At 47.2% G+C, this 22,300-nt stretch overlaps 12 non-coding genes and 3 pseudogenes across 12 annotated transcripts; 8 read left to right on the top strand and 7 right to left on the bottom strand.

Moving 5' to 3' along the window:
- Nucleotides 1-8,405: 8,405 nt before the first annotated feature.
- LOC134994542 (U1 spliceosomal RNA) lies at nucleotides 8,406-8,568 on the bottom strand. Its single transcript, XR_010197541.1, has one exon. It is a non-coding gene; the product is annotated as a U1 spliceosomal RNA (small nuclear RNA).
- Nucleotides 8,569-8,720: 152 nt separating this feature from the next.
- On the bottom strand, nucleotides 8,721-8,884 carry LOC134994523 (U1 spliceosomal RNA). Its single transcript, XR_010197526.1, has one exon. It is a non-coding gene; the product is annotated as a U1 spliceosomal RNA (small nuclear RNA).
- A 675-nt stretch (nucleotides 8,885-9,559) lies between these two features.
- On the bottom strand, nucleotides 9,560-9,722 carry LOC134994470 (U1 spliceosomal RNA). The gene has a single exon (XR_010197481.1). It is a non-coding gene; the product is annotated as a U1 spliceosomal RNA (small nuclear RNA).
- A 152-nt stretch (nucleotides 9,723-9,874) lies between these two features.
- On the bottom strand, nucleotides 9,875-10,038 carry LOC134994503 (U1 spliceosomal RNA). Its single transcript, XR_010197507.1, has one exon. It is a non-coding gene; the product is annotated as a U1 spliceosomal RNA (small nuclear RNA).
- A 674-nt stretch (nucleotides 10,039-10,712) lies between these two features.
- LOC134994530 (U1 spliceosomal RNA) lies at nucleotides 10,713-10,875 on the bottom strand. The gene has a single exon (XR_010197533.1). It is a non-coding gene; the product is annotated as a U1 spliceosomal RNA (small nuclear RNA).
- Nucleotides 10,876-11,027: 152 nt separating this feature from the next.
- Nucleotides 11,028-11,191, bottom strand: LOC134994505 (U1 spliceosomal RNA). Its single transcript, XR_010197509.1, has one exon. It is a non-coding gene; the product is annotated as a U1 spliceosomal RNA (small nuclear RNA).
- A 593-nt stretch (nucleotides 11,192-11,784) lies between these two features.
- LOC134994484 (U1 spliceosomal RNA) lies at nucleotides 11,785-11,912 on the bottom strand (annotated as a pseudogene).
- A 144-nt stretch (nucleotides 11,913-12,056) lies between these two features.
- Nucleotides 12,057-12,172, top strand: LOC134994489 (U5 spliceosomal RNA). The gene has a single exon (XR_010197494.1). It is a non-coding gene; the product is annotated as a U5 spliceosomal RNA (small nuclear RNA).
- Nucleotides 12,173-12,454: 282 nt separating this feature from the next.
- On the top strand, nucleotides 12,455-12,570 carry LOC134994495 (U5 spliceosomal RNA). The gene has a single exon (XR_010197499.1). It is a non-coding gene; the product is annotated as a U5 spliceosomal RNA (small nuclear RNA).
- Nucleotides 12,571-12,856: 286 nt separating this feature from the next.
- Nucleotides 12,857-12,972, top strand: LOC134994496 (U5 spliceosomal RNA). The gene has a single exon (XR_010197500.1). It is a non-coding gene; the product is annotated as a U5 spliceosomal RNA (small nuclear RNA).
- Nucleotides 12,973-19,719: 6,747 nt separating this feature from the next.
- On the top strand, nucleotides 19,720-19,883 carry LOC134994482 (U1 spliceosomal RNA). Its single transcript, XR_010197489.1, has one exon. It is a non-coding gene; the product is annotated as a U1 spliceosomal RNA (small nuclear RNA).
- A 152-nt stretch (nucleotides 19,884-20,035) lies between these two features.
- On the top strand, nucleotides 20,036-20,177 carry LOC134994534 (U1 spliceosomal RNA; annotated as a pseudogene).
- A 692-nt stretch (nucleotides 20,178-20,869) lies between these two features.
- LOC134994493 (U1 spliceosomal RNA) lies at nucleotides 20,870-21,033 on the top strand. The gene has a single exon (XR_010197498.1). It is a non-coding gene; the product is annotated as a U1 spliceosomal RNA (small nuclear RNA).
- Nucleotides 21,034-21,185: 152 nt separating this feature from the next.
- LOC134994535 (U1 spliceosomal RNA) lies at nucleotides 21,186-21,327 on the top strand (annotated as a pseudogene).
- A 692-nt stretch (nucleotides 21,328-22,019) lies between these two features.
- LOC134994513 (U1 spliceosomal RNA) lies at nucleotides 22,020-22,183 on the top strand. Its single transcript, XR_010197517.1, has one exon. It is a non-coding gene; the product is annotated as a U1 spliceosomal RNA (small nuclear RNA).
- The last annotated feature ends 117 nt before the right edge of the window (nucleotides 22,184-22,300 follow it).

The following is a 22,300-nucleotide window of genomic DNA, read 5'->3' on the forward strand; positions in this document are numbered from 1 at the left end:
CGGAGACTAGTGTGTGAGCGGTGCTGGCTCCTGCACAATGACATGGCATGGCCACTAGAGATGTGCACCGGAAATTTTTCGGGTTTTGTGTTTTGGTTTTGGGTTCGGTTCCGCGGCCGTGTTTTGGGTTCGAACGCGTTTTGGCTAAACCTCACCGAATTTTTTTTGTCGGATTCGGGTGTGTTTTGGATTCGGGTGTTTTTTTCAAAAAACCCTAAAAAACAGCTTAAATCATAGAATTTGGGAGTCATTTTGATCCCAAAGTATTATTAACCTCAATAACCATAATTTCCACTCATTTTCAGTCTATTCTTAACACCTCACACCTCACAATATTATTTTTAGTCCTAAAATTTGCACCGAGGTCGCTGGATGACTAAGCTCAGTGACCCAAGTGGCCGACACAAACACCTGGCCCATCTAGGAGTGGCACTGCAGTGTCACGCATGATGGCCCTTCCAAAAAACACTCCCCAAACAGCACATGACGCAAAGAAAAAAAGAGGCGCAATGAGGTAGCTGTGTGACTAAGCTCAGCGACCCAAGTGGCCGACACAAACACCTGGCCCATCTAGGAGTGGCACTGCAGTGTCACGCAGGATGGCCCTTCCAAAAAACACTCCCCAAACAGCACATGACGCAAAGAAAAAAAGAGGTGCAATGAGGTAGCTGTGTGACTAAGCTCAGCGACCCAAGTGGCCGACACAAACACCTGGCCCATCTAGGAGTGGCACTGCAGTGTCACGCAGGATGGCCCTTCCAAAAACACTCCCCAAACAGCACATGACGCAAAGAAAAAAAGAGGCGCAATGAGGTAGCTGTGTGACTAAGCTCAGCGACCCAAGTGGCCGACACAAACACCTGGCCCATCTAGGAGTGGCACTGCAGTGTCACGCAGGATGGCCCTTCCAAAAAACACTCCCCAAACAGCACATGACGCAAAGAAAAAAAGAGGCGCAATGAGGTAGCTGTGTGACTAAGCTCAGCGACCCAAGTGGACGACACAAACACCTGGCCCATCTAGGAGTGTCACTGCAGTGTCACGCAGGATGGCCCTTCCAAAAAACACTCCCCAAACAGCACATGACGCAAAGAAAAAAAGAGGCGCAATGAGGTAGCTGTGTGACTAAGCTCAGCGACCCAAGTGGCCGACACAAACACCTGGCCCATCTAGGAGTGGCACTGCAGTGTCACGCAGGATGGCCCTTCCAAAAAACACTCCCCAAACAGCACATGACGCAAAGAAAAATAAAAGAAAAAAGAGGTGCAAGGTGGAATTGCCTTGGGCCCTCCCACCCACCCTTATGTTGTATAAACAGGACATGCACACTTTAACCAACCCATCATTTCAGTGACAGGGTCTGCCACACGACTGTGACTGAAATGACGGGTTGGTTTGGACCCCCACCAAAAAAGAAGCAATTAATCTCTCCTTGCACAAACTGGCTCTATAGAGGCAAGATGTCCACCTCATCATCATCCTCCGATTCATCACCGTGTACATCCCCCTCCTCACAGATTATCAATTCGTCCCCACTGGAATCCACCATCTCAGCTTCCTGTGTACTTTGTGGAGGCAATTGCTGCTGGTCAATGTCTCCACGGAGAAATTGATTATAATTCATTTTAATGAACATCATCTTCTCCACATTTTCTGGAAGTAACCTCGTACGCAGATTGCTGACAAGGTGAGCGGCGGCACTAAACACTCTTTCGGAGTACACACTTGTGGGAGGGCAACTTAGGTAGAATAAAGCCAGTTTGTGCAAGGGCCTCCAAATTGCCTCTTTTTCCTGCCAGTATACGTACGGACTGTCTGACATGCCTACTTGGATGCGGTCACTCATATAATCCTCCACCATTCTTTCAATGGTGAGAGAATCATATGCAGTGACAGTAGACGACATGTCCGTAATCGTTGGCAGGTCCTTCAGTCCGGACCAGATGTCAGCATCAGCAGTCGCTCCAGACTGCCCTGCATCACCGCCAGCGGGTGGGCTCGGAATTCTGAGCCTTTTCCTCGCACCCCCAATTGCGGGAGAATGTGAAGGAGGAGCTGTTGACCGATCAAGTTCCGCTTGACTTGATAATTTTCTCACCAGCAGGTCTTTGAACCCCTGCAGACTTGTGTCTGCCGGAAAGAGAGATACAACGTAGGTTTTAAATCTAGGATCGAGCACGGTGGCCAAAATGTAGTGCTCTGATTTCAACAGATTGACCACCCGTGAATCCTGGTTAAGCGAATGAAGGGCTCCATCCACAAGTCCCACATGCCTAGCGGAATCGCTCTGTCTTAGCTCCTCCTTCAATGTCTCCAGCTTCTTCTGCAAAAGCCTGATGACGGGAATGACCTGACTCAGGCTGGCAGTGTCTGAACTGACTTCACGTGTGGCAAGTTCAAAAGGTTGCAGAACCTTGCACAACGTTGAAATCATTCTCCACTGCGCTTGAGACAGGTGCATTCCACCTCCTATATCGTGGTCAGATGTATAGGCTTGAATGGCCTTTTGCTGCTCCTCCATCCTCTGAAGCATATAGAGGGTTGAATTCCACCTCGTTACCACTTCTTGCTTCAGATGATGGCAGGGCAGGTTCAGGCGTTTTTGGTGTTGCTCCAGTCTTCTGTACGTGGTGCCTGTACGCCGAAAGTGTCCCGCAATTCTTGTGGCCACCGACAGCATCTCTTGCACGCCCCTGTCGTTTTTTAAATAATTCTGCACCACCAAATTCAAGGTATGTGCAAAACATGGGACGTGCTGGAATTTGCCCAGATATAATGCACGCACAATATTGCTGGCGTTGTCCGATGCCACAAATCCACAGGAGAGTCCAATTGGGGTAAGCCATTCTGTGATGATCTTCCTTAGTTGCCGTAAGAGGTTTTCAGCTGTGTGCGTATTCTGGAAAGCGGTGATACAAAGCGTAGCCTGCCTAGGAAAGAGTTGGCGTTTGCGAGATGCTGCTACTGGTGCCGCCGCTGCTGTTCTTGCGGCGGGAGTCAATACATCTACCCAGTGGGCTGTCACAGTCATATAGTCCTGAGTCTGCCCTGCTCCACTTGTCCACATGTCCGTGGTTAAGTGGACATTGGGTACAACTGCATTTTTTAGGACACTGGTGAGTCTTTTTCTGAGGTCTGTGTACATTTTCGGTATCGCCTGCCTAGAGAAATGGAACCTAGATGGTATTTGGTACCGGGGACACAGTACCTCAATCAAGTCTATAGTTGGCTCTGAAGTAATGATGGATACCGGAACCACGTTTCTCACTGCCCAGGATGCCAAGGCCTCAGTTATCCGCTTTGCAGCAGGATGACTGCTGTGATATTTCATCTTCCTTGCAAAGGACTGTTGGACAGTCAATTGCTTGGTGGAAGTAGTAAAAGTGGTCTTACGACTTCCCCTCTGGGATGACCATCGACTCCCAGCAGCAACAACAGCAGCGCCAGCAGCAGTAGGCGTTACACTCAAGGATGCATCGGAGGAATCCCAGGCAGGAGAGAACTCGTCAGAATTGCCAGTGACATGGCCTGCAGGACTATTGGCATTCCTGGGGAAGGAGGAAATTGACACTGAGGGAGTTGGTGGGGTGGTTTGCGTGAGCTTGGTTACAAGAGGAAGGGATTTACTGGTCAGTGGACTGCTTCCGCTGTCGCCCAAAGTTTTTGAACTTGTCACTGACTTATGATGAATGCGCTGCAGGTGACGTATAAGGGAGGATGTTCCGAGGTGGTTAACGTCCTTACCCCTACTTATTACAGCTTGACAAAGGCAACACACGGCTTGACACCTGTTGTCCGCATTTCTGTTGAAATACTTCCACACCGAAGAGCTGATTTTTTTGGTATTTTCACCAGGCATGTCAATGGCCATATTCCTCCCACGGACAACAGGTGTCTCGCCGGGTGCCTGACTTAAACAAACCACCTCACCATCAGAATCCTCCTTGTCAATTTCCTCCCCAGCGCCAGCAACACCCATATCCTCCTCATCCTGGTGTACTTCAACACTGACATCTTCAATCTGACTATCAGGAACTGGACTGCGGGTGCTCCTTCCAGCACTTGCAGGGGGCGTGCAAATGGTGGAAGGTGCATGCTCTTCACGTCCAGTGTTGGGAAGGTCAGGCATCGCAACCGACACAATTGGACTCTCCTTGTGGATTTGTGATTTTGAAGAACGCACAGTTCTTTGCTGTGCTTTTGCCAGCTTAAGTCTTTTCATTTTTCTAGCGAGAGGCTGAGTGCTTCCATCCTCATGTGAAGCTGAACCACTAGCCATGAACATAGGCCAGGGCCTCAGCCGTTCCTTGCCACTCCGTGTGGTAAATGGCATATTGGCAAGTTTACGCTTCTCCTCCGACGATTTTTATTTAGATTTTTGAGTCCTTTTTTTACTGATCTTTTGTGTTTTGGATTTTACATGCTCTGTACTATGACATTGGGCATCGGCCTTGGCAGACGACGTTGATGGAATTTCATCGTCTCGGCCATGACTAGTGGCAGCAGCTTCAGCACGAGGTGGAAGTGGATCTTGATCTTTCCCTATTTTTGGAACCTCAACATTTTTGTTCTCCATATTTTAATAGGCACAACTAAAAGGCACCTCAGGTAAACAATGGAGATGGATGGATACTAGTATACTTATGGATGACGAGTGACTGACGACACAGAGGTAGCTACAGCCGTGGACTACCGTACTGCGTCTGCTAGTATAGAGATGATAATTAATGATATAAAAAAATATATATATAACTACTGTAGGTATATATAATATAATGACGGACCTGGTGGACACTGTCAGCAGACTGCTAAACTACTAGTATGAAGAAGATAGAAAAAAACTTCCACCACAGGTAGGTAGGTATACAATTATGGACGAGCACTGACGACACAGAGATAGCCACAGCCGTGGCCTACCGTACTGCGTCTGCTAGTATAGAGATGATAATTAATGATATAAAAAAAAATATATATAACTACTGTAGGTATATATAATATAATGATGGACCTGGTGGACACTGTCAGCAGACTGCTAAACTACTAGTATGAAGAAGATAGAAAAAAAAACCCACCACAGTTAGGTATACAATTATGGACGAGTGACGACACAGAGGTAGGTACAGCCGTGAACTACCGTACTGCGTCTGCTAGTATAGATAATATACTAAATATATTACTACTGTAGGTATATAATATAATGACGGACCTGGTGGACACTGTCAGCAGACTCCTAAACTACTAGTATGAAGAAGATAGAAAAAAAAACCCCACCACAGGTAGGTATACAATTATGGACGAGCACTGACGACACAGAGGTAGGTACAGCCGTGGACTACCGTACTGCGTCTGCTAGTATAGATAATATAATAAATATATTACTACTGTAGGTATATAATATAATGACGGACCTGGTGGACACTGTCAGCAGACTGCTAAACTACTAGTATGAAGAAGATAAAAAAAAACCCCCACCACAGGTAGGTAGGTATACAATTATGGACGAGCACTGACGACACAGAGATAGCCACAGCCGTGGACTACCGTACTGCGTCTGCTAGTATAGATAATATAATAAATATATTACTACTGTAGGTATATAATATAATGATGGACCTGGTGGACACTGTCAGTAGACTCCTAAACTACTAGTATGAAGAAGATAGAAAAAAAAAAACCACCACAGGTAGGTAGGTATACAATTATGGACGAGCACTGACGACACAGAGATAGCCACAGCCGTGGACTACCGTACTGCGTCTGCTAATATAGAGATGATAAAGATTAAAAAAAATATATAACACTACTGCAGATAAATATTTATATAATATATGTATGACGGACCTGCTGGACACTGTCAGCAGAATGCGTTTATAGAATAAAAAAAAAACACCACAGGAGTGTTTAACTTTTTCAGGCAGACAATATACTGGTGGTCACACTGGCAGCAAAAGTGTGCACTGTACTCCTGCTATAACTGCTCCCCAGTCTCCCCCACAATTAAGCTGTGTGAGCAGTGAGCACTCAGCACAGTCAGATATACATAGATGATATATCATGCAGCACACTGAGGCTGAGCACAGATATGGTATGTGTATCGTTTTTTTTCAGGCAGAGAACGGATTATAAATAATAAAACTGGTGGTCACTATCAGCAAAACTCTGCACTACTGAGTACTCCTGACAAGTTCAACTGCTCCCCAAATTAGTAGTAAATCAAATGTCACTCGTCTCTATCTTCTAATCTAAACGGAGAGGACGCCAGCCACGTCCTCTCCCTATCAATCTCAATGCACGTGTGAAAATGGCGGCGACGCGCGGCTCCTTATATAGAATCCAAGTCTCGTGAGAATCCGACAGCGGGATGATGACGTTCGGGCGCGCTCGGGTTAACCGAGCAAGGCGGGAGGATCCGAGTCTGCTCGGACCCGTGCAAAAAAGGGTGAAGTTCGGGCGGGTTCGGATTCCGAGGAACCGAACCCGCTCATCTCTTATGGCCACCCAGCATGACGCCTCCCTTCTTGACCATGCTGTAATTGCAGTCGCACTGCAGTTCAGCGTGATCATAAAAAATGGTGTAGCCTCCTGCTGGTGCAGACTGTATGTGCGCGCAGGAAGCCGCCACCATTTTTGTGATCACAGCGGCTGAATGTGATGTCATACAGCCGCTGTGACCACGCCCCCTGTGTCTCCTCCATTGCAGACCCCATTTTGAAGCCTTGCCCCCGCACCGCTCCATCCCTGACTTGGAAATGGAGTATTGCTGACCCCCCTCTCCCCCCCTGCCCCGATTGACAGGCAGAGGCGATCGCATTCTCTGCGGGGTGCCGCAGAAAATGCAGGCACATGCGTATGCTCTTAGCAATTTTTGCAGTTGGATCACTTATTGTGATTGCAATCCAACCTGAATCAGGCCCTATTACCTATCACAATGCGCTGCGGGCAGTACAAAATTGGTTTAATATAGGAGAAAAACCCCCAGACCTGTGCTCCTTAACTGTACCTGGTGGCTAGTGGAGCGGCTGCCCAGTAATCAGTGTCCACGCCAGTGCGCACACGGTCCACCCCCTACGGCCACGCTCCCCTTCATCAGCGGCCTCGTGATCCGGAAGGGCGGTGTGTGTGTGACTGACCTTAGGAAGAAACCGGAGCCTCCGCTGCAGTGACCCAGCAACCAGGGCACGGGAGTATACAGCGCCGCTGGGAGTGATGAAGCTGCAGTAAAGATGTCTATTAGACCTAGCCTGCTGCAGCCCTTGTAGATTCTCATAAAACAAGTTCTTCTTTTCTTGTCAAAATGAATAGCTAAGAATAGGCTGCCTGAGGCAGGCCCCTGTTAAGTGGCCTGCTACTGAAGGCACCAACTACAAACTGAGCTCCCTGTTCATGGAAGCGGAGTTATAGAGGAGGATGCACTGAGCATCTTGGGAACAGTCAAAAGCTTTGAGCCGGTTGGTGCCTCAGATCAAGATCCTACTCTACACCCCAATGTGAATCCTTGTGGAGTCCTGTGTACCCCACAGAAGAAATTAATGTGTCACACCCATTGGCAGCAACCTTAGAATAGCTGCTGATGGGCACAATTGAGAAAGGAAGGGGGGGGGGACATTTGAATCCAGCACATAGATGCAATTCAAATATGTAATTTGTACCTTCCTATTTTAAAATATAATGGATGAACTTCACCCTGTGAGAACAATCTTCATGATCAAGAGATCTCATATGCAAAATAAGTATGAGTTGGGATAGGGCTGGGGAGGGTGGCTGCTCGGCCCCTCCCCCGTCAAGTTAAGGAGATTCAACTGAGGAAGCACAAGGGAACTCTCGTCTGGGGACAACAACTGCAGGGAGACCACATCTTTTCAGATGAACATGGGAGGGCAGAAGGCTGCCTAATACTGAAGCACCATCAAATATCAAACCATATGCAACAACTAGTACAAGCATTCCTGGGGGAAGGTCTGCAGCAGACGGATTTGCATACGGTGATGTCATCCAAGCAGTGGGCCAAAGTTGGCTGGAACCCTCATTTGCATATGAAAAGAGAAAAGGGGCATGCAGGGCATGGCGGCCTTTTGCGGTGCTTGGATGACCCCTAGTTCGCATTAAACACCCCCACCCTCCTTTGGTGTTGGGCTCATGTTGGCTATGCCCCAGCCCCTGAAGCATTCAAGCTGATTTCTTGCAGCAGCTGGGCACTGTAACAGCTCCAGAGCTGCTCTGTAAGGCAACTAAAAGGGTGTGGGCCCTGCAGCACTACCTGTAGTTCGCATTGTGTGTTGGAAGGCACAAAGTAAGCAGACGGGAGAAGTCAGGATAGTGCGCAAGGGCATAGAAGGCAGTGGCTCCAGAAAAGAGAAGTGGAAACAGACAGCAAACTAGGCTGGAGAGAGACCTGAGACAAAGAGATCTGAATTATACGAGAGCCGACCAGGGGAAACACAAATTATGCAATCAAGTTTCCCACATTTGGGGAAATCGCAGGAGCAGCACACCCAGAGTGCAATGGGTGAGCCTTGCCCTGGGAGAAGCACCTTCATGATCATAGTATCTCACCTGGCAGGTAAGTAGGAGTTGGGCTAGAGCTGGGGAGGGTCACTGCTCGGGCACCCCCCTGTCAAGTGAAGGAGATCCAACTGAGGCAGCACAAGGGAACTCTCGAAAGAAGAACAAGGCTAGAGGAATATATGAGACAAAGAAATCTGACTTTTACCAGAGCTGACCAGAGGAAAACACAAACACAGTCCCCCACTACCACAAAAAATGCAGGCGAGTTTCCCACATTTGGGGAAATCACAGGGGTCAGCATACCCAGAATGCAATGAATGAACCTCACCCTGGGTGAACAATCTTCATGACCATGGTGTCTCCTATGCAAAATAAGTATGATTTGGGATAGGGCTGGGAGGGCCGCTGCTCAGGCACATCTCTGTCAAGTAAAGGAGATTCAACTGAGGCAGCACAAGGGAACTCTCATCTGGGGACAACAACTGCAGGGAGAACACATATTTTCAGATGAACATGGGAGGGCAGAAGGCTGCCTAAAACTGAAGCACCCCCAAACAACAAACCAAATGCAACAACTAGTGCAAGCATTCCTGGGGGAAGGCCTGCCGCAGATGGATTTGCATATGGTGATGTCATCCAAGCAGTGGGTCAAAGTTGGCTTCAACCCTCATCTGCATATGAAAAGAGAAAAGGGGCGTGCAGGGCATGGCGGCCTTTTGCGGTGCTTGGATGACCCCTAGTTCGCATTAAACACCCCCACCCACCTTTGGTGTGGGGCTCATGTTGGCCATGCCCCATCCCCTGAAGCATTCAAGCTGATTTCTTGCAGCAGCTGGGCACTGTAACAGCTCCAGAGCTGCTCTGTAAGGCAAGTAAAAGATTGTGTGGGCCCTGCAGCACTACCTGTAGTTTGCATTGTGCATTGGAAGGCACAAAGTAAGCAGACGGGAGGAGAAGTCAGGATAGTGCACAAGGGTATAGAAGGGAGGGGCTCAAGATAAAAGAAGTGGAAACAGACAGCAAACTAGGCTGGAGAAAGACCTGAGACAAAGAGATCTGAATTATACGAGAGCCGACCAGAGGAAACACAAATTATGCAGTCAAGTGTCCCACATTTGGGGAAATCGTAGGAGCAGCACACCCAGAGTGCAATGGGTGAGCCTTGCCCTGGGAGAAGCAACTTCCTGATCATAGTATCTCACCTGGCAGGTAAGTAGGAGTTGGGCTAGAGCTGGGGAGGGTCGCTGCTCGGGCACCCCCCTGTCAAGTGAAGGAGATCCAACTGAGGCAGCACAAAGAAACTCTCGAAAGAAGAACAAGGCTAGAGGAAGATCTGAGACAAAGAAATCTGACTTTTACCAGAGCTGACCAGAGGAAAGCACAAACACAGTCCCCCACTACCACAAATAATGCAGTCGAGTTTCCCACATTTGGGGAAATCACAGGGGTCAGCATACCCAGAATGCAATGAATGAACCTCACCCTGGGAGAACAATCTTCATGACCATGGTAACTCCTATGCAAAATAAGTATGATTTGGGATAGGGCTGGGGAGGGCCGCTGCTCAGGCACATCTCTGTCAAGTAAAGGAGATTCAACTGAGGCAGCACAAGGGAACTCTCATCTGGGGACAACAACTGCAGGGAGAACACATATTTTCAGATGAACATGGGAGGGCAGAAGGCTGCCTAATACTGAAGCATCCCCAAACAACAAACCAAATGCAACAACTAGTAAAAGCATTCCAGGGTGAAGGTCTGCAGAAGACGGATTTGCATACGGTGATGTCATCCAAGCAGTGGGCCAAAGTTGGCTGGAACCCTCATCTGCATATAAAAAGAGAAAAGGGTTATGCAGGGCATGGCGGCCTTTTGCGGCGCTTGGATGACCCCTAGTTTGCATTAAACACCTCCACCCTCCTTCGGTGCGGGGCTCATGTTGGCTATGCCCCAGCCCCTGAAGCATTCAAGCTGATTTCTTGCAGCAGCTGGGCACTGTAACAGCTCCAGAGCTGCTCTGTAAGGCAAGTAAAAGGGTGTGGGCCCTGCAGCACTACCTATAGTTCGCATTGTGCGTTGGAAGGCACAAAGTAAGCAGAAAGGAGGAGAAGTCAGGATAGTGCGCAAGGGCATAGAAGGGAGCGGCTCAAGAAAAGAGAAGTGGAAACAGACAGCAAACTAGGCTGGAGAGAGACCTGAGACAAAGAGATCTGAATTATACGAGAGCCGACCAGGGGAAACACAAATTATGCAGTCAAGTTTCCCACATTTGGGGAAATCGCAGGAGCAGCACACCCAGAGTGCAATGGGTGAGCCTTGCCCTGGGAGAAGCACCTTCATGATCATAGTATCTCACCTGGCAGGTAAGTAGGAGTTGGGCGAGAGCTGGGGAGGGTCGCTGCTCGGGTACTTCCCTGTAAAGTGAAGGAGATCCAACTGAGGCAGCACAAGGGAACTCTCGAAAGAAGAACAAGGCTAGAGGAAAATCTGAGATAAAGAAATCTGAGTTTTACCAGAGCTGACCAGAGGAAAGCACAAACACAGTCCCCCACTACCACAAATAATGCAGTTGAGTTTCCCACATTTGGGTAAATCACAGGGGTCAGCATACCCAAAATGCAATGAATGAACCTCACCCTGGGAGAACAATCTTCATGACCATGGTATCTCCTATGCAAAATAAGTATGATTTGGGATAGGGCTGGGGAGGGCCGCTGCTCATGCACATCTCTGTCAAGTAAAGGAGATTCAACTGAGGCAGCACAAGGGAACTCTCATCTGGGGACAACAACTGCAGGGAGAACACATTTTTTCAGATGAACATGGGAGGGCAGAAGGCTGCCTAATACTGAAGCACCCCCAAACAACAAACCAAATGCAACAACTAGTACAAGCATTCCTGGGGGAAGTTCTGCAGAAGACGGATTTGCATACGGTGATGTCATCCAAGCAGTGGGCCAAAGTTGGCTGGAACCCTCATCTGCATATGAAAAGAGAAAAGGGGTGTGCAGGGCATGGCGGCCTTTTGCGGCGCTTGGATGACCCTTAGTTCGCATTAAACACCCCCACCCTCCTTCGGTGTGGGGCTCATGTTGGCCATGCCCCATCCCCTGAAGCATTCAAGCTGATTTCTTGCAGAAGCTTGGCACTGTAACAGCTCCAGAGCTGCTCTGTAAGGCAAGTAAAAGGGTGTGGGCCCTGCAGCACTACCTGTAGTTTGCATTGTGCATTGGAAGGCACAAAGTAAGCAGACAGGAGGAGAAGTCAGGATAGTGCACAAGGGTATAAAAGCGAGTTTCCCACATTTGGGAAAATCACAGGGGTCAGCATACCCAGAATGCAATGAATGAACCTCACCCTGGGAGAACAATCTTCATGACCATGGTATCTCCTATGCAAAATAAGTATGATTTGGGATAGGGCTGGGGAGGGCCGCTGCTCAGGCACATCTCTGTCAAGTAAAGGAGATTCAACTGAGGCAGCACAAGGGAACTCTCATCTGGGGACAACAACTGCAGGGAGAACACATATTTTCAGATGAAAATCTTGGTCATGCTCTGGTTTCTCTTCAGAACGAACAAATCTTTCGCCTTTTACTAAAGATTTCCGTGGAGAGGAGCAAAACCGAGTTTTATCTCAATTTTTGCATGCCCCATATTATTGGGGTTTCTTTTATCAGTTTAAAGACAGAACGAGTGTGCTTTCTTGTTAGCTTTAATGTAAGCTCATTTGCATAGAAATGACAGTAAATGTTTGTTTCTTTTCAAACAGAACTTTCTTGACCATGCTACTTGCTTGAAAGATCTGGGAGCACATGGAATACAGTACAAACCATGCTTATAGCAAGGAGAAGCCAGGTGAGAAATCTGCTTTCTTTCAAGTTGGGCGCTCACTTTGATCTGAATGAGGACTGCTGGCACAGCATTTAGGCGACAGGTGGAATCTTGGTCATGCTCTGGTTTCTCTTCAGAACGAACAAATCTTTCGCCTTTTATTAAAGATTTCTGTGGAGAGGAGCAAAACTGAGTTTTATCTCAATTTTTGCATGCCCCATATTATTGGGGTTTCTTTTATCAGTTTAAAGACAGAACGAGTGTGCTTTCTTGTTAGCTTTAATGTAAGTTTATTTGCATAACAATGACTATAAATGTCTGTTTCTTTTCAAGCAGAACTTTCTTGACCATACTAATTGCTTGAAAGATCTGGGAGCACATGGAAAAGAGTACAAACCATGTTTATAGCAAGGGGAAGCCTGGTGAGAAATCTGCTTTCTTTCATTCAAATTGGGTGCTCACTTTGATCTGAATGAGAACTGCTGGCATGGCACTCAGGCGACAGGTGGAATCTTGGTCATGCTCTGGTTTCTCTTCAGAACTAACAAATATTTCGCCTTTTATTAAAGATTTCCGTGGAGAGGAGCAAAACTGAGTTTTATCTCAATTTTTGCATGCCCCATATTATTGGGGTTTCTTTTATCAGTTTAAAGACAGAACGAGTGTGCTTTCTTGTTAGCTTTAATGTAAGTTTATTTGCATAACAATGACAGTAAATGTTTGTTTCTTTTCAAACAGAACTTTCTTGACCATGCTACTTGCTTGAAAGATCTGGGAGCACATGGAAAACAGTACAAACCATGCAGTATCACAAGAGCCTTTATTTGATCTTTCATGAAGATAGAGCAGAATTGAGGACACGTCAACAATTTCTGCCGAAGGTGGTTCATCTTTCCACATGGTGCCTTTGGCCACTGACACCTTCGTTGAGTCAAAGTCTCTGGCTGTGGTCAGAACTTTGAAAATTTATGTCACCAGAACGGTTCAGATTAGGAAAACAGAGGCTCTGTTTGTCCTGTATGCTCCCATCAGGATTGGGTGTCCTGCTTCCATGTAGACCATTATGCGCTGGATCTGTGGTAAGATTCAGCATGCTCGTTCCACGGCAGGATTGCCGTTACTGAAGTAGGTGAAGACCCATTCTACTAGAAAGGTGGGTTCATCCTTGGCAGCTGGTCGGGGAGTCTCGGCATTGCAACTTTGCCGAGCAGCTATTTAGTAAACACTTTTGCTAAGTTTTACAAGTTTGATACCTTGGCTGATGATAACCTTAAGTTGGGTCATTCGGTGCTGCAGAGTCGTACGCACTCTCCCACCCGTTCAAGAGCTTTGGTATAACCCCATGGTTCTTAATGTGACCCCAGCATCCTCTAGGTCGTATGAGAAAATAGGATTTTTATACCTACCGGTAAATCCTTTTCTCTTAGTCTGTAGAGGATGCTGGGCACCCGTCCCAGTCCATACTGTGTCTGCAGTTATTACTTGTGGTTATACACATGTTGTGTTATGGTTCTGGTCAGCTTTTTGCTGCAATTGTTCATGCCGTTGGCTTGTGTTCTGTTGAATGCCACTTTCTGCGGCATGCTTAAGGTGTGAGCTGGTAAGATGCTCACCTTAGTTTAACAATAAATCCTTTCCTCGAAATGTCCGTCTCCCTGGGCACAGTTCCTATAACTGGAGTCTGGAGGAGGGGCATAGAGGGAGGAGCCAGTTCACACCCTTTGAAAGTCTTAAAGTGCCCATGTCTCTTGCGGATCCCGTCTATACCCCATGGTTCTTAATGTGACCCCAGCATCCTCTACGGACTAAGAGAAAAGAATGCCCTTGCGCACTATCCTGACTTCTCCTCCCGTCTGCTTACTTTGTGCCTTCCAACGCACAATGCGAACTACAGGTGGTGCTGCAGGGCCCACACCCTTTTACTTGCCTTACAGAACAGCTCTGGAGCTGTTACAGTGCCCAGCTGCTGCAAGAAATCAGCTTGAATGCTTCAGGGGATGGGGCATGGCCAACATGAGCCCCACACCAAAGGAGGGTGGGGGTGTTTAATGTGAACTAGGGGTCATCCAAGCACTGCAAAAGGCCGCCATGCCCTGCATGCCCCTTTTCTCTTTTCATATGCAGATGAGGGTTCCAGTCAACTTTGGCCCACTGCTTGGATAACATCACCGTATGCAAATCCGTCTGCTGCAGACCTTCCCCCAGGAATGCTTGTACTAGTTGTTGCATATGGTGCTTCAGTATTAGGCAGCCTTCCGCCCTCCCATGTTCATCTGAAAAGATGTGGTCTCCCTGCAGTTGTTGTCCCCAGACGAGAGTTCCCTTGTGCTTCCTCAGTTGAATCTCCTTAACTTGACGGGGGAGGGGCTGCCCGAGCAGCCACCCTCCCCAGCCCTATCCCAACTCATCCTTATTTTGCATATGAGATCTCTTGATCATGAAGATTGTTCTCACAGGGTGAGGTTCATCCATTATATTTTAAAATAGGAAGGTACAAATTACATATTTGAATTGCATCTATGTGCTGGATTCAAATGTCCCCCCCCCCTTCCTTTCTCAATTGTGCCCGTCAGCAGCTATTCTAAGGTTGCTGCCAATGGGTGTGACACATTAATTTCTTCTGTGGGGTACACTGGACTCCACAAGGATTCACATTGGGGTGTAGAGTAGGATCTTGATCTGAGGCACCAACCGGCTCAAAGCTTTTGACTGTTCCCAAGAAGCTCAGTGCATTCTCCTCTATAACCCCGCTTCCATGAACAGGGAGCTCAGTTTGTAGTTGGTGCCTTCAGTAGCAGGCCACTTAACAGGGGCCTGCCTCAGGCAGCCTATTCTTAGCTATTCATTTTGACAAGAAAAGAAGAACTTGTTTTATGAGAATCTACAAGGGCTGCAGCAGGCTAGGTCTAATAGACATCTTTACTGCAGCTTCATCACTCCCAGCGGCGCTGTATACTCCCGTGCCCTGGTTGCTGGGTCACTGCAGCGGAGGCTCCGGTTTCATCCTAAGGTCAGTCACACACACACCACCCTTCCGGATCACGAGGCCGCTGATGAAGGGGAGCGAGGCCGTAGGGGGTGGGCCGTGTGCGCACTGCGGTGGATACTGATTACTGGGCAGCCGCTCCACTAGCCACCAGGTACAGTTAAGGAGCACAGGTCTGGGGGTTTTTCTCCTATATTAACCCAATTTTGTACTGCCCGCAGCGCATTGTGATAGGTAATAGGGCCTGATTCAGGTTGGATTGCAATCACAATAAGCGATCCAACTGCAAAAATTGCTAAGAGCATACGCATGTGCCTGCATTTTCTGCGGCACCCCGCAGAGAATGTGATCGCCTCTGCCTGTCAATCGGGGCGGGGAAGGGGGGGAGAGGTGGGTCAGCAACACTCCATTTCCAAGTCAGAGATGGAGCGGTGCGGGGGCAAGGCTTCAAAATGGGGTCTGCAACAGAGGAGACACAGGAGGCATGGTCACAGCGGCTGTATGACATCACATTCAGCCGCTGTGATCACAAAAATGGTGGCGGCTTCCTGCGCGCACATACAGTCTGCCCCAGCAGGAGCCTACACCATTTTTTATGATCACGCTGAACTGCAGTGCGACTGCAATTACAGCATGGTCAAGAAGGGAGGCGTCATGCTGGGTGGCCATGCCCTGTCACTGTGCAGGAGCCAGCACCGCTCACACACTAGTCCCCGGGTGCAGCCCCCAACCCCCGGGACACCCGGAGCAACAAAATGTAGATTCAGGCCACCAGGCCACGCCCCTACCTATGAAACCATGCCTCCTTTTTACCATTGCGCTGCTTATCTGCGCGCACTGCATTACAATCTCCCTCGCCACCTCTCTGGGTGTCACCAGTGATAGTGACACCTCTGCCATGCTTGTAGCAGCTGGTCCTAAGATCTACGCCTCAAACCCTGAGTGTTTGCCCTTGTGACTTGTTGATCATCATAGCGAAGCAGATGCTTACAGAAAACTGCAGGGGCTTAGATTGAAAATAAAAAAATTGATGGGTATAAGGTAGAGAGGAGCGGGTTCGGTTCTCCGAGAACCGAATTCCCCACAAACTCCACGTGGTTTACACTGGTCCAAGGCAGGCTCGGTTGTTCCCGCCTGACTCGGAAAACCTGAACAAGGGAAAATGTCATCATCCCGCTGTCGGATTCTCGCGAGATTCGGATTCCATATAAAGAGCTGCGCGTTGCTGCCATTTTTACTCGTGCATTGAAGAGAGAGCGGAGAGGACGTGGCTATGTTCTCTCAGTGGAAATCTCAATATCAGTGCTCAGTATCAGTGGTTACTTATTGCTGCTCAGTAATACTAGTAGTGTGTCTCTCCTGCTCAGTGTCAGTTCTCAGTAGTATCCTCATCAGTGCTCAGTATCACTGCTCATTGTCTTGTGCTGCATTGTGGTGCTCAGCATACTACAGTACATTACTAATAGTCCAGTGCTGCATCTTGCTGCTCAGTGTCAGTTCTAGTATCCTCATCAGTGCTCACTATCACTGCTCATTGCATTGTGGTGTTCTGTATACTACAATAACATAGTAATATAGTAACATAGTTTTTGAGGTTGAATAGAGGCAAATTGCCCATCGTGTTCAACCTGTTTTAAGTTGTGATGATTCTACATACTTGCTGAATAATGTTTTATGACTAGTTAGCTACTATAACTCATGTTACCCCCGGATTAACCATGTTGATATTTTAAGTATTATAACCTTGGATAGCTTTTTCATTCAGAAATGTATCCATTCCTTTTTTAAATCCAATTACAGAGTCCGCCATTACCACCTTCCCTGGCAGGGAATTCCACATCCTGATTGCCCTAACAGTGAAGAATCCTTTCCTCCATTGCGTTCTGAACTTTCCTCCAGTCGCAGCGAGTGACCACGTGTTCTTTTAATAAATAATTCCTCTGATAACTCTTTGTTATGTATCTTTACATATTTGAAGATATTAATAATATCTCCTCTTAGGCACCTCTTTTCTAGTGTATAAATATTCAGCCTAGTAAGTCTTTCCTTATAGTCAAGTACTTTTAGGCCTTTAATCAATTTAGTCTTCAGGATCTCTTACACTTCCATGAGCAGCAGAGTAGTGCAATGGAAGCATGCTGGGCCCATACCCCAGAGGTCGATTGATCGAAACTATCCTCTGCTATGTGCATTTTTTTTTTTATAATTAAAGTAATCAAAAACTGGGATTGATATTTTGGCTCTTTTATTTTTACTTAAAGTACAATAACTTTTATCATTTTAATTTGTTTTAATAGTATATTGACAGCATTGTTTTCTTTAAAAAATCCACTTAATTTTCTTTACCCTATTACTGAAATGGTAATTGACAAAAACAAACTACATTGTCACCAGAAGAGCAATGCAAAATGTACAAGTGATATATGAAAATCATCTTCCATCTTGAATTTCAATGATGCATTGGGACAACAATTTGTGAGAAACATCTTCACCCATAAAGAAAGATTTTCTTAATTCCTTACCTGTGTGCTGATTAGATATCACCTTGTTTTCACATTAAACAGACTTCCCCATGAGGAAGCAGCAATGATGCAGTGACGTTTCCTGGTGTCAACCTGTATTATTTCAGTAGACATTGAAATGAGGATGCATCTTTGATGCCTTTCCAATGAAGCAAGTTTAATTCAGTAATAGGTGAAAAACCATTCCTACAAAGGTGTTAATCAGAGACTTGGCTTTGTGGACACTTTTCAGAGAGCAAATTTGTTAGCATAAACATAAAATCAGAAAATGAAGAGCTGTTTAATCACTCAATTGTACTTTTCTGCCAGCATAATTTTTTTTCTCTGCAACCCACTGCTAAATTGTGCTTCCTAGCTGTTTTTTTATAAAATCACTTAATCAAATCTAACTCTGATTACATCAGAGAAGGCCAGGTACCCTACACCATAAGGGGGGTTTTTGAAATTTTGACTTGTCTACTTAAAGATCACCAAAATCTGATTACAAGGTCAATTACATCCCTGGGTGGGATTGAACCACCAACCTTTTGGTTAATAGCCAAACATGCTAACCGATTGCGCCACAGAGACACCTTGCAAAAGTCAATACTGACAAAGGCTAATAAGCATTCATCTAGAACGTTTCCTAGAAAAACTTTAAAAAGTCAATAATCTGGAGAATTTTTGTAAGAAACACATTGGTACTTTCCCATGATGAGTGAGTGCTTCAGGATTTCTTGCACTTACATGGGCTATTAACCAAAAGGTTGGTGGTTCTATCCCACCCAGGGATGTAATTGACCTTGTCAACAGATTTTGGTGATCTTTAAGAAGACAAGTCAAAATTTCATACCCCCTCTTATGGTGTAGGGTACCTGGCCTTCTCTGACGTAATCAGAGTTAGATTTAATTAAGTGATTTTATAAAAAACAGCTAGGAAGCACAATTTAGCAGTGGGTTGCAGAGAAAAAAATAACATTTTAAACCTACCGGTAATTTTTTTTTCTCGTAGTCCGTAGAGGATGATGGGGACTCCGTAAGGACCATGGGGGATAGACGGGCTCCGCAGCAGACATGGGCACTTTAAAAAAGACTTTTGATCTGGGTGTGCACTGGCTCCTCCCTCTATGCCCCTCCTCCATACCTCAGTTAGAGAAACTGTGCCCAGAGGAGACGGACAGTACGAGGAAAGGATTTTTGTTAATCCAAGGTCAAGATTCATACCAGCCACACCAATCACACCGTATAACTTGTGATATACTACCCAGTTAACAGTATGAAAACAACATAGCATCAGTCCAAGACCGATGAAAACTAACATATAACCCTTATGTAAGCAATAACTATATACAAGTCTTGCAGAAGTAGACCGCACTTGGGACGGGCACCCAGCATCCTCTACGGACTACGAGAAAAAGATTTACCGGTAGGTTTAAAATCTTATTTTCTCTTACGTCCTAGAGGATGCTGGGGACTCCGTAAGGACCATGGGGATTATACCAAAGCTCCCAAACGGGCAGGAGAGTGCGGATGACTCTGCAGCACTGATTGAGCAAACAGGAGGTCCTCCTCAGCCAGGGTATCAAACTTATAGAACTTTGCAAAGGTGTTTGAACCAACTTTGACCCACTGCATGGATGACATCACCATATGCAAATCCATCTGCGGCAGGCCTTCCCCCAGGAATGCTTGAACTAGTTGTTGCATTTGGTTTGTTGTTTGGGGGTGCTTCAGTATTAGGCAGCCTTCTGCCCTCCCATGTTCATCTGAAAATATGTGTTCTCCCTGCAGTTGTTGTCCCCAGATGAGAGTTCCCTTGTGCTGCCTCAGTTGAATCTCCTTTACTTGACAGAGATGTGCCTGAGCAGCGGCCCTCCCCAGCCCTATCCCAAATCATACTTATTTTGCATAGGAGATACCATGGTCATGAAGATTGTTCTCCCAGGGTTAGGTTCATTCATTGCATTCTGGGTATGCTGACCCCTGTGATTTCCCCAAATGTGGGAAACTCAACTGCATTATTTGTGGTAGTGGGGGACTGTGTTTGTGCTTTCCTCTGGTCAGCTCTGGTAAAAGTCAGATTTCTTTGTCTCAGATCTTCCTCTAGCCTTGTTCTTCTTTCGAGAGTTCCCTTGTGCTGCCTCAGTTGGATCTCCTTCACTTGACAGGGGGGTGCCCGAGCAGCGACCCTCCCCAGCTCTAGCCCAACTCCTACTTACCTGCCAGGTGAGATACTATGATCATGAAGATGCTTCTCCCAGGGCAAGGCTCACCCATTGCACTCTGGGTGTGCTGCCCCTGCGATTTCCCCAAATGTGGGAAACTTGACTGCATAATTTGTGTTTCCCCTGGTCGGCTCTCATATAATTCAGATCTCTTTGTCTCAGGTCTCTCTCCAGCCTAGTTTGCTGTCTGTTTCCACTTCTTTTTTCTTGAGCCCCTCCCTTCTATACCCTTGTGCACTATCCTGACTTCTCCCGTCTGCTTACTTTGTGCCTTCCAACGCACAATGCAAACTACAGGTAGTGCTGCAGGGCCCACACCCTTTTACTTGCTTTACAGAGCAGCTCTGGAGCTGTTACAGTGCCCAGCTGCTGCAAGAAATCAGCTTGAATGCTTCAGGGGCTGGGGCATAGCCAACATGAGCCCCACACCGAAGGAGGGTGGAGGTGTTTAATGCGAACTAGGGGTCATCCAAGCGCCGCAAAAGGCCGCCATGCCCTGCACACCCCTTTATTCTTTTCATATGCAGACGAGGGTTGAAGCCAACTTTGACCCACTGCTTGGATGACATCACCATATTCAAATCCATCTGCTGCAGGCCTTCCCCCAGGAATGCTTGCACTAGTTGTTGCATTTGGTTTGTTATTTGGGGGTGCTTCAGTATTAGGCAGCCTTCTGCCCTCCCATGTTCATCTGAAAATATGTGTTCTCCCTGCAGTTGTTGTCCCCAGATGAGAGTTCCCTTGTGCTGCCTCAGTTGAATCTCCTTTACTTGACAGAGATGTGCCTGAGCAGCGGCCCTCCCCAGCCCTATCCCAAATCATACTTATTTTGCATAGGAGATACCATGGTCATGAAGATTGTTCTCCCAGGGTTAGGTTCATTCATTGCATTCTGGGTATGCTGACCCCTGTGATTTCCCCAAATGTGGGAAACTCAACTGCATTATTTGTGGTAGTGGGGGACTGTGTTTGTGCTTTCCTCTGGTCAGCTCTGGTAAAAGTCAGATTTCTTTGTCTCAGATCTTCCTCTAGCCTTGTTCTTCTTTCGAGAGTTCCCTTGTGCTGCCTCAGTTGGATCTCCTTCACTTGACAGGGGGGTGCCCGAGCAGCGACCCTCCCCAGCTCTAGCCCAACTCCTACTTACCTGCCAGGTGAGATACTATGATCATGAAGATGCTTCTCCCAGGGCAAGGCTCACCCATTGCACTCTGGGTGTGCTGCCCCTGCGATTTCCCCAAATGTGGGAAACTTGACTGCATAATTTGTGTTTCCCCTGGTCGGCTCTCATATAATTCAGATCTCTTTGTCTCAGGTCTCTCTCCAGCCTAGTTTGCTGTCTGTTTCCACTTCTTTTTTCTTGAGCCCCTCCCTTCTATACCCTTGTGCACTATCCTGACTTCTCCCGTCTGCTTACTTTGTGCCTTCCAACGCACAATGCAAACTACAGGTAGTGCTGCAGGGCCCACACCCTTTTACTTGCTTTACAGAGCAGCTCTGGAGCTGTTACAGTGCCCAGCTGCTGCAAGAAATCAGCTTAAATGCTTCAGGGGCTGGGGCATAGCCAACATGAGCCCCACACCGAAGGAGGGTAGAGGTGTTTAATGCGAACTAGGGGTCATCCAAGCGCCGCAAAAGGGCGCCATGCCCTGCACACCCCTTTTTTCTTTTCATATGCAGACGAGGGTTGAAGCCAACTTTGACCCACTGCTTGGATGACATCACCATATGCAAATCCATCTGCTGCAGGCCTTCCCCCAGGAATGCTTGCACTAGTAGTTGCATTTGGTTTGTTGTTTGGGGGTGCTTCAGTTTTAGGCAGCCTTCTGCCCTCCCATGTTCATCTGAAAATATGTGTTCTCCCTGCAGTTGTTGTCCCCAGATGAGAGTTCCCTTGTGCTGCCTCAGTTGAATCTCCTTTACTTGACAGAGATGTGCCTGAGCAGCGGCCCTCCCCAGCCCTATCCCAAATCATACTTATTTTGCATAGGATATACCATGGTCATGAAGATTGTTCTCCCAGGGTTAGGTTCATTCATTGCATTCTGGGTATGCTGACCCCTGTGATTTCCCCAAATGTGGGAAACTCAACTGCATTATTTGTGGTAGTGGGGGACTGTGTTTGTGCTTTCCTCTGGTCAGCTCTGGTAAAAGTCAGATTTCTTTGTCTCAGATCTTCCTCTAGCCTTGTTCTTCTTTCGAGAGTTCCCTTGTGCTGCCTCAGTTGGATCTCCTTCACTTGACAGGGGGGTGC

Source organism: Pseudophryne corroboree, unplaced genomic scaffold (genome assembly GCF_028390025.1).
Source record: "Pseudophryne corroboree isolate aPseCor3 unplaced genomic scaffold, aPseCor3.hap2 scaffold_1317, whole genome shotgun sequence".
NCBI lineage: Eukaryota > Metazoa > Chordata > Amphibia > Anura > Myobatrachidae > Pseudophryne > Pseudophryne corroboree.